We start from the raw sequence: 11,128 nt of genomic DNA, 5'->3' as shown, positions 1-11,128 counted from the left end.
AGTCTCCAGACCTCAACCCCATAGAAAATCTGTGGCGGGAGTTGAAAGTCCGTGTTGCTCGGCGACAGCCCCAAAACATCACTGCTCTCGAGAAGATCTGCATGGAGGAATGGGCCAAAATACCAGCTACTGTGTGTGCAAACCTGGTAAAGACCTATAGTAAACATTTGACCTCTGTTATTGCCAACAAAGGTTATGTTACAAAGTATTGAGTTGTATTTTTGTTATTGACCAAATACTTATTTTCCACCCTGATTTACAAATAAATTCTTTACAAATCCTAACATGTGGATTCATGGATTTTTTTTTTCACATTCTGTCTCTCACAGTTGAAGTGTACCTCTGGTGCAAATTACTGACCTCTGTCATCATTTTAAGTGGGGGAACTTGCACAATCGGTGGCTGACTAAATACTTTTTTGCCCCACTGTAACCTGCTGGGGCTGGGGAGTAGCGGAATACATGTACTGGTGTTACGCATTTAAAATACAAAATATGAGTAACTGTATACAGTTACCATTTAAAAAGGTGATATTCAGAATACAGTTACTTTGTTGAAATAAATGGATTACACAGCAGTCTTTTCCTGTTTCATATGTTAGGCTATGCCCTCCTATTTTTGGTTATTATTAGAACAAGGAGAATCAAAAAGTACCAGTTGTCACCGACCAGAAACGGGAGCTGGAAGCATGTAAATATAATAATAACCACTGCAGCCAAAATGAGTGCCTGACGAGCCCAGTTGTAAACAAGCTATTAATACTTGACTGTACACTGTGTTCGTGTTTTCCTCAGAAACAGTATGTTGGAGTAGCCTTTTTCTGTCTCTCGCTAGCAAAGTTGACCCAGACAACAAAGTAAAGCTAGTTTTCAGCTACGAGCCCGACACGGAACCCGACGTATGAGCCAGAGGTCCCTTTGATACGGTTCGGGGCCGCTGACCTGTTTTATATACGCGTGGAATAGTTTTCAACACGAGATCACTGCAAAAAGTGCAGCCTTACCTAATGTCCACCTACTGTTACTCATTTATATTAAGATTTAAAAATCTAGTTGGTATTATGGCGAGTAACCTTCAATAATAGTAATAAATCACACAGCAATAGTACATTCATGTAGTTGTAAAAGCATGAAAATATATTAAGTAATCCAAAGTATTCAGAATACGTTACTCTCATTGAGTAACATAACGGAATATGTTACAAAATACGTTTTGGGGCATGTATTCTGTAATCTGTAGTGGAATACATTTGAAAAGTAACCTTCCCAACACTGTACATAACAGAAACAATTTTAATTATCAACATGGTTGCAGTGTGTCCTTAAAAAAAATGAGAAAATGGGACAAGTTGAGAATAAACGAAGAAGAGATAGGCCTAAAAAACTGTCTGTAGCAGTAAGGTAAGGTAAGGTAAGGTAAGGTAACTTTATTTATACCTAAAGGCAAGGTAAATTTGCTTTACAGAAAAATGACAGCATTTGACATCCCTTTAAAAACACACATACCTAGTAAATATATAAAACTCACTGTGACACATACTTTAATATTTCGAATCAAAAACAGTTCTTATTTAATTCAGTGACAGCAACGGGGACAAAGCTATTTTTATAACGCTTTGTCCTGCATCTCGGAAATAGAAACCTCCGTCCTGAGGGAAGAAGCTGAAATTCACCCCTTAGAGGATGGGAACCATTTTTAAGGATTGATAAAGCCATCCTCTGTACCTGCTTAGAGTACAGGGAGGCTAAACAAGACTGTGGCTCACCTATCAGACGACTGGACCATCTCACTATCTGATTTAGAGAGTTTTTCTCTGTGACAGAGGTCTGACCAAACCATGCCACCAAACAAAAGGATAAAACAGACTCAATAAAAGAACGATAAAACAAAGTTAAAATTTTTTGGTCAATGTGGAAATGAACAAGTTTCCTAAGGCAATAAAGGTGCTGGTGACCCTTTTTACAAACTGATTTGCAATTTTGATCAAAGTTCAGTTTTTCATTTATTATGGTCCCAAGATATTTATATGATTGTACTTGCTCTATTTTCTGACCTTTAATTAAAGTGACTCCGTGCCCATTTTGTTGTTTCCTAAAATCAACAACCATGTCTTTTGTTTTAGATATGTTCAGCTGGAGATAAGACTCCTCACACCACTGAACAAAGTCAACAATGACTGGACCGTGGTTAGTTTCACCCTCTTTCAGTAAGCTGACAATAACAGAGTCATCTGCATATTTAATAATGACCCTGTTTTCATGTCTGCCCTGACACATATTTGTATAGAGAGTGAATAATAAGGGCGATAGGACGCACCCTTGAGGAGAACCTGTGGAGGAGAACACTGGGTCAGACAGAACCCCATTTATTCTCACTCTTTGTGACCTGTCAGTTAGAAAATCTAAAATCCAGCCCACCAGGTTTTTCCTGATTTCAAACTGTTCTAAAAGTCTTTTAATTAAAATATGGGGCTGTATTGTATTAAAAGCCGAAGAAAAATCAATGAAAAGACGTCTTGCAAAGGTCCCTTTACTCTCTACATGTTTAAGAATTAGATTTAGTAAAGTCAAAAGTGCGTCCTCCACTCCTCTGTTAGGCCTGTATGCAAACTGCATTGGATCCAGCTGACCTTCAGTCTCTTTCATAATCACATTTCTGATGATTTTTTCAAAGACTTTCATGACAACTGAAGTGAGGGCAACAGACCTGAAGTCGTTTAGAATTTTTGGACGACTAGATTTAGGGACAGGAACCACGACTGCTTCTTTCCAAAGAGAGGGCACATGTTGTGTTTGCAAGGATTTGTTAAAAATAACCTGAAATATAGGACTGAGTTCATCAGCACAAGATTTAATTAGGCGGCCACTAATATTATCAGGACCCTGGCTCTTGTTCACATTGACTGTATGAAAGGCCTTTTTAACATCGCTGAGTTCAATGATAAAGTGCTGAGTATCTCTCAGTTTCTGTTTCAGTTCCAAAATATCCTCGCTAAAATCAGAAGAACTAAAACGAGCATAAAACATGTTTAAAGCATTTGCAAAATCTCTGTCTGAATTAAAACCATCTAAAATGACCTGACTGCTGCTCTGGGGATTTTGAAACCCTGCTATGGTTTTCATACAAGTCCAGGCAGACCCCAAATTTTTTGCAGCAAATTTGCTTTCAAGAAGGTTTTTGTAGCTCTGTTTTGCTTTCAAGATCTCGATTTTCATTTCCTTGGTGGCTGTCTGAAAATCGGTAACAGCCCCCTCTTTAAAGGCCTGTCTCTTTTTCCTTAAACAGGATTTGACACTTTTAGTGACCCATGGCTTATTGTTAGCGTAAATTTTAACGCGCTTACGGGGTATAATCATGTCTTTACAAAATACTGCATAAGAGCTAGTAACATCCACCAAAGCGTCGAGATCATCTCCACAAGACTGAATAAAAACTTCCCAATCTGTACACTTAAAACATTCCTGCAAGGTAAGCACAGATTCTTCTGACCATATGTCAACATCCTTAGTCTTTGTCTTCTCTCGTTTTAAGACAGTTTTATAGATGGGCAGAAGATGCACACAGTTATGGTCAGAAGATCCCAGAGGAGGAAGCGGGAGGGATTTATAAGCATTCTTCACCGATCCGTAACAGAGGTCCAACATTTTATCCCGTCTGGTAGGACAGGATACATATTGATACAGATTGCCCAAAGTTGATTTAAGGGAGACATGGTTAAAGTCCCCCATTATAAAGTTTGGTGCATCAGGAGAAAGCGCCTGCAGCTTCTGCACTACGTCTGAAATGATGCTGCAAGTGGAGGCGGGGTGAGCCTTCGGGTGAATGTAAACTACGGTTATAAAAAGTTGTGGAAACTCACGAGGGAGATAAAAAGGGCGCAGTGACACAGATAAAAGTTCAACATCTGGTGTACAAATACATTCTCTAACAGTCACAGCGCTACAGTAACGTTTGTTCACATACAAGCATACTCCCCCTCCTTGAGATTTCCCTGTTACCCGTACATCTCGATCCCGGCGGAAGGGAGCTCCAAAACCATCGATTGAAAAATCGGCGTCCTGATCCAGCTCCGTCAGCCATGTCTCGGAAAAAGCCATTACACAGCTGTCCCTGAAGTCTTTCTGGAACCTGACGTTTCCCTGGAGTTCATCCAGTTTGTTCCTAAGAGACTGAACATTTCCAAGGATAACAGACGGCAGGGGAAACCGACTGACCTGTTGTCTCCTCATACGCAATTTAACACCTCCACGTCTCCCTCTTTTCCTCTTCCTCTTCTCACTCGTTCTGTTAGAGTCTTTATGTATAAAATCCGGTATACATGAGGTGAGGTCCTTACCATCATACGGTAAGTTAAGTTGTAACAGTTCGTCGCGGGAGTAAACAATCCTCAGCTGACTCACGGCCTCGCCCACCTCATTGGAAACAAGCCAGCACAATAGAAATCCAACCAAAATGAAGAAGAAAGAATCCATGACGTTCTCACTGTTGTGGAGCGTGTGTCACTTTGTAAGAAACTGTCACTTCTTTCAACCAAAACACACGGCAACAAATAAAACCGAAAAGAAATAATAAAAACTTAAAAACTTAGGATGCCAAGCTCTCACTCACTGCCGGTCGCTGCGTGCGCATGCGCCCAAAGAATAGTATCTGAAAGTCATCAGAATAAACCTGGCAAAGACCTGAGAAATGCATCTGACTCTTCAGTTAACCCATCTGCTGTTCACTGAAGCCTCATCAGAAATGACCTCAGTGGAAGGGTGGCTTTAAGATGCTGAAAATTAAATTCACTTATTTTTTTTTAATCATTTTTTTTCTTCCATCAAAATGAGAAGACTGGTTTTAATATTTGTGCAGTCATCCGCAGTAAGCAGAAACCGACTTCTCTTAAGTACGGCAATGTTTGCCTCAGCAACAATGACTCAATGAATGCTTAATGCGAGGAGAGCTCCACGGTGGTTGTGCTGATGTTACACGAACATTCAGGGCTTGCCACAGGAGGTTCATCTCTTGCATGGGAGAGGGGAGAGGGAAGAGGGAAGAGGGAGGGGGGCTCTAGCCTGAAGCGAACTTGTTACTTTTTCTCATTAACAGTCAATAAAAGGAGCTAGCGGCACACGAAGACCTTTCTCTCCCTACAGTGATCTGCTTTAATTCCCTGTGACATAAGGTTAAAACAAAACAAAAAAGTAGCTGTGCACTGAGTGACAAATTAATTAATCCAAGAGGAAAACAAAGGTAAGAATCCAAAATAAAACACTGACACCTTGTGGCAAGATGGGAAATTACAAGTGCCAATTTAACAGAGAGTCTTATTTTGATTTTGGGTGTCCGTGAAGTAAAATGCACTTGTCTGCTACCATCCACTCATATCAGTGATTCTTCACATTTGCATTATTTCTCTATAGATGATCCTTAAAACAGTGCTTGACTGATGATGGTGGAGACGGCTGTTTCACACATCAGAGTCATCTATAACAGTCTTCAGCCGGCATCAAATACTGACGCACGTAAAGGTCACAGCATTCGAGTCACGTTTTCAGTAAACCTTCCAGTGACCCTGTATGGGATCATCATCATGCCTTTGTTATGTCTCTGTGCTCATTAGCTCAAGTTTATCCTTTTAATATGTCATCACCTTAATGTTTCGCCTCAGTCGATATCGCAGCTCTTTTACTGCACGTCAGCTGGTCAGTGTGAGGGGAACTTATGAATGATGGTGTTTGATGTATATTAGAATTAGACAGATCATTGTTGGGAGATGTAGGATTGTTTGGCTATTTTTATTTCATTTTTGTAGCAGTAAAGTCCATTTTTATAAATTTAAAAATAAATTTGCAGTTTATATTTTTATATTTTCTCTCATTTCTCCAGCTGTTTCTTTTTTTTGCCATCACAGCTTCTTCCTGGCGCTTTAGATGGACGACATCTATTTACAGTTATGACTTTGAATAGGCTACTACAAAAACGCCAGTTTGTTTTTTGAGCCATTCAGAGGTGTACATGTTGGTGTGTTTTCAGTCATGCTGCATAAACCAAGTGAGCTTGAGCTTCAGGGCATGAACCGATGGCTGGATGTTATCCTTCAAGATGTTTTGGTAGAAGAATTCATGGTTCCATTTACCAAAGCGAGTCTTCCGAGTCCCGAGGCAGCAAAACAGCCCAGACCATCACACTACCACCACCATGTTTGACTGTTTCTATGATTTTCTTTCTTTTTTTGAAATGCTGTTAGTTTTACGCAGAGGTGGGACTCAAACCTTCCAGAGAGTTCAGCTTCTGCCTCATCAGCCCACAGAATATTTTCCCAAAAGTCTCAGCGATCATCAGGATGTTTTCTGGTAAATGTGAGACAAGTCTTTGTGTTGTCAAAGGAGCTTGCAAAGAAAAGCGTCTGGACTTCTTTAAGTTACTTGAAGACGTTTCACCTCTCATCCGAGAAGCTTCTTCAGTTCTAAGGTCAAATGGTGGAGAGTCCCAGATATAACCCTAGTGGGAGTATCCCCCCACAGAGGGACAAAGGACCCCCTGATGATCCTCTAATCGCCTGAGCCAAGGTGTGAAACTGGGTGTGGGTCCCAATCAGCCAGAGTTTCGGGTGCGTTCATTGTGAAACCTGGCCCCACCTTATCATGCGAATTCCTGAGATCAGCTGTCCCAGGATGTGAGTGGGCGTTAAGGCGTCTGGGAAGGGATCTCAAAACTGGATTATAGATGGCAGACAGTTGGTGTCGTAAACCACCGCCTCTGTTCAAAGATGGTCGCTCACAGTGGACATAGATGGCTTCTTTCACTCCTCTTTCAAACCATCTGTGCTCTCTGTCCAAAATGTGAACATTGGCATCCTCGAAAGAGTGTCCTTTATCCTTAAGATGCAGATGGACTGCTGAGTCTTGTCCTGTGGAGGTGGCTCTTCTGTGTTGTGCCATGCGCCTGTGAAGTGGCTGTTTGGTCTCTCCAATGTAGAGGTCTGGGCATTCCTCGCTGCACTGTACAGCATACACCACATTGTTAAGTCTGTGTTTTGGCGTTTTGTCTTTCGGGTGAACCAGTTTTTGTCTGAGCGTGTTGCTGGGTCTCCTTTGACTACGATGACCTGGATGACTGAGAACCTTCACAGACAAAGTCTTTGTGTTCATTTTGGTCAGAAGTGATTTTCTACTTGAATGCCATTCCTGACATTTTTGTCCATTTTGTTTTATTGTTGATTCATGACTGTGGAACTTACCCGAGGCATGTGAGGCCTGCAGTTCTTCAGATATTGTTCTGGGTTCTTTGCCAGCCTCCTGCATGAGTCATCGCTGCACTGATTTTGGTAGGCCAGCCTCTCCTGGGCAGGTTCACCACTGTTTCATAGTTTCTCCATTTGTAATTGATTGCTCTCCCTTTGATTCACTGTAGTCCCAAAGCCCTAGAAATGACTTTTGACCCTTGACTGTAGATGTCACTGACTTTGTTTCTTAGTTGTTTCTGTAGATCGTGGCATGATGTGTTGCTTTTTGAGATCTTAGTCCCATTTCAAACAGATTCTATTTAAGTGATTTGTCTTGCAGTAATCATTTCCATTTTATGTTCACTCAGGTTATCTTTGTCTAATATAATCATTTTAAAAAAGAAGAAGAAGAAGAAACGAGAGGAGGGGGCTTTTTCATGGCATTGTACATAGTAAGTAGTAATAACAACAGAGATTCCACCAACTCACCTGTCTGTACAGGAGCAATATTCACCAATATAATATTTCAGTCAGCTCTGCGATACCAAAATAACTAAACCAGGTATCAGCTGGAAGCTAAAAATCCAGTTTATTACTACTAATGCTGTCATTAATAATACGTCTTATTTGTTAAACATTCAAGATTAAGAAACAAATTTTAAAATGCAAGGAGTGTATTTAATGTGTATAAGAGCAGCAGGTCTTTGAGGCTTGCTTACTGGCTTGTTGCTGTTGCCTGTTGTTAATTATTCCTGTAATATGAGAAGGTGGTTTGAGATTTGCTGGATGTCATAGGGTGAAGGCCTTGCAGTGGTAAGAAAAACTAATGAAACAGTGGGCAGACGGTATATGAGGCGACAGGTTCGGTGCAGACTCTGTCAGCTGATAAACAGCAGGAAGTGGTAGAGACACTGCGATAAAATCTTTTTACAGCGTGCAAATGTTTTCAGACACACCATAAGAAATCACCCTGTTAAATTACAGTAAAGTACTCCCAGCTCTATTTGTTATTTTAAAGTTTTTGTACTATAACAGGCTCCCACTGTAAAAATTACAGTACAAACTCCCTTTCAACTACATCCCACGGCGCTCTATTAGACTTAAATCTGCTGAGATAAGGAGATATGATGTTAATATTAATAAAAGTATTATCTGCTGAGCTGTTAAACTCATTGTCATGTTCAAAAAATCAGTTGATACACCAAGTTGATTGGCTACTTAAACATTTGAGTTAACAAGCAGTGGAACGGGTATAGCTAACAACGTGGCAACGCAGTTTTCTTCTGTGATCTCATGAAGAAGTTATTTCATGATGTTTCAGTACTTTAAATGTTTAAAAACACCTGTCCCAACACTAAACAGGGCCTTAATCATGTTCATTTAGCATGAATTCAGTTTAAATTACAGCATGATGGTGGGGGTTTCAGCTTTTGTTGTGATTCGCCTCACTGGCTTGTTGCTAGTTAAATGTCAACCTTATTCTTGTTCACACAAACACTGAAAAAAACCCACATCACATCTTCACATCAGTTAAAGTATAATCATAGCAACACTTCTAAATGAAGTCTTTGTGCTCTCCAGGGCAGAGCGTACACAGCTACAATTTCCTGCGCCTCCTTGTTCACTTCTTCACAGTAACCGTGTGCTAAATGAGACATGCTGCAACATGATTTTGCGCAGATGACTTATAGATGGAGGTAATCAAATTAAATACACTTCATTTAATTCGATTTGTGACTCACTGAAGAGGAAAAAATACTGTAAAACTGGACAGTACCAGTACTTTGTAGTAGGGCTGCCACGATTTGTCGACTAGTCACGATTACGTCGACTATCAAAATCGTCGACGACTGATTTAATAGTCGACGTGTCGTTTGAAGCTTTGTAAGATCGCAAAAGACGCAGGAATAATAGCAGGATTTAAGAGTGTAATAACGGACTGAAACAGAAGATGGCAGCACAGCATGTACAAGGATGCCAGCTGCCGTTAAACCCCGAAGAAGAAGAAGCAGCTGTGTCCCAGAATTCATAGCGCGGCCCAGCTTAGTTTCCAACAATGGCGGTAGCTAGTTAGTTTTAATATTACTCTTATTATTCTTTCTGGGTCACAAAATAAACGTTTAACATATTTTCAGGCGAGAATGTAGCTGTGTAAACCTCAAATATCTGCTCAGTTTATCAGGACACCACATATTTTCAAAAGCGCTCCGACGTTTTCGGAGACGTCTGTTACCCACTAGCTCGATAGCTAGCCGGGGGCTAGGTCACTAGCGCCGTGAGAACACCGGACTCCCGGCAAATTGTTTTCAAACCCACCGCTGTCTTTCGCGACTCAGGTTAAATATATATGAGTCACTTAGATAAATTAAAAATGTTATTGTTTGGCTTTTTTTTTAGTATTTTATTTGTTCCTGAGTAAATCGGTTTGGCTGAGATTAAAGTTATAGTTTTTACACAGCTGAATAAACGTCAAGCAGACAGCTGATTATCAGAAGTGTGAGATGCTGGAGAATATACTCCGGTGTCCTGTTATATTTTAGATAGCAAGGAGTTTATTAAACTTTACCGAAACAATCTGCAAATTTAATTAAAATTGAATAAACTATCATCTTGTCTTTATTTTTAGTTAGCACCTTAAAAGCTTAAAGCTGTAAGCTAATGATAGTTATATAAGAGCAGATGCTGCTGGTGCAATAAGCTGTAGTTTTACGTCCAGTGGATGATGATCTGATTAGTCGACTAATCGCATAAATAATCGGTGACTAGTCGACTATCAAAATAATCGTTTGTGGCAGCCCTACTTTGTAGTTACTGTAAGTACAAAAACCAAAACAACACTGTAGAAGATTTTGCTCGTCTGTGCAGATTCAACCACAACATTGCCACAAGAAATTTTCCATTAGCCTGTACCGTTCAGGATTAAGCTAGCGCGTGAAATGTGTTGTCCTGTGTGCCAACCACACCCATCAGTAAAGCTGGATGAGTGTGAGCAGAAACTTCTGGAAATTTGTTTTCTCATTGTGTTTTTTCCTCCCTTGTATTGAATAACTCAAGTCAAGTTTATGAGTATAATTATATTAAAACAAAAAAATGAGGTGTAATTATAAAATTCAGACACCATGTTTCGTCCGTTTCTCTCTTCACTCCGCAGGGAGACCATGAATTCGCTCTCACTGGGGTGTGCTTTGGGGTGTCCTACAAATAACCTTGTTTTTCTCTCCTCTACCAAAGTCATAACCCTCTGCACTTGACTTTGTTTACACTGTTGGCCCTAAAACTCTTAAATACTTACATATTAACTCACACTTTAACTGTAACTGACCTCGAGCCAAGCCAAACTCCCGGTGAGACGAGCAGCTCCTGTTGGTGGATTTTCAACTCGAGATGTTGCTCTGGCAGCTCTGCTCCTCTGAGGGAATGCGGAATGAAATCCCAAGGTGCTCCATTGCAGTGCACGCGTTAGTTCATGGCACTGAGCTGCAGCTCACAACCCAACACGGAAAAGGTGGATCACTGAGGGTGCAATAGTGATGGTTTGGAGACCAGTACAAGATCGAGTGGTTTAAGGGACTTTGTGTATATTTAAAACAAAACAGGTCCAGAATAGTTTGAAGGAATGTGAAAACAGAAGCTTGATATCAAGGATTAGAGGAATAAAACCAGATGGATGATTAACTTGGTGTCTATTCTTAAGCCAGCATGACATTTTTTATAACAGCTCGTAGTTTTACTCAGATCAAAAACTCTTTCGTGATTTAAAATTATTTCGCCAAATTGAAAATAGAAAAAGAAAAAAGAACCAAATTGATTTTCTCTCTCATGTGCAACACAAAGGATCTAACAAGCCACATAAAAAGGCTTATCCTACTTTCCCCTTCCTAATTCTGCAGGAGCAGTGAGACATGTTTGCTTTCATTG

Source organism: Diplotaxodon limnothrissa, linkage group LG1, assembly GCF_057381915.1.
Source record: "Diplotaxodon limnothrissa isolate DT_005_m linkage group LG1, D_limnothrissa_male_GT1.1, whole genome shotgun sequence".
Classification (NCBI taxonomy): Eukaryota; Metazoa; Chordata; class Actinopteri; order Cichliformes; family Cichlidae; genus Diplotaxodon; species Diplotaxodon limnothrissa.
Note: the sequence above shows the minus strand (reverse complement) of the source record.